We start from the raw sequence: 526 nt of genomic DNA, 5'->3' as shown, positions 1-526 counted from the left end.
TATATGTCTGTCTCCCTCGGATTCGTGCAAGGTATTAGCATTCACATGAATATAGATTTACGGAGATTTACGTTAATTACACATTTTAGAAGTAGATAGGATTCTTCCGGTATATATCCTCGCGAGCCCTATCTAATTGTTATAGACTTTTTGATATTAATTAATGAACTATTAGCAAGATTATATATTGGTTCTAATTTTGTCAAATTGCATATATATATGGTTATAAAAACTGAATATATGGATTCCTGATAATTAACTGTAGTGCACTGTCTACTTTTAATAATTTTCACTTTGTTAATTAAGCGGATATGCCCTTGCTAAGAGATGCATTGAGTGCTCTCTCTCGCACGCACATACTACGTATATGTCTCACTCTTTCGCACTCGCACAAGGTATCACGTTCGTATTAATTAATATATTATTTATCGCGTGCAGGCTCGAGCCTGTCAGCCGGATGCGGCCGCATTCTTGAGACTGATATAGATCGACATTCCATTGTTGCATAAAGGCCTTGAGCCGTTTA

Source organism: Wasmannia auropunctata, unplaced genomic scaffold, assembly GCF_000956235.1.
Source record: "Wasmannia auropunctata unplaced genomic scaffold, wasmannia.A_1.0 LD336078.1, whole genome shotgun sequence".
Taxonomy (NCBI): Eukaryota; Metazoa; Arthropoda; class Insecta; order Hymenoptera; family Formicidae; genus Wasmannia; species Wasmannia auropunctata.
The sequence above is the reverse complement of the archived record's forward strand: the minus strand, read 5'-3'. Positions refer to the sequence as shown.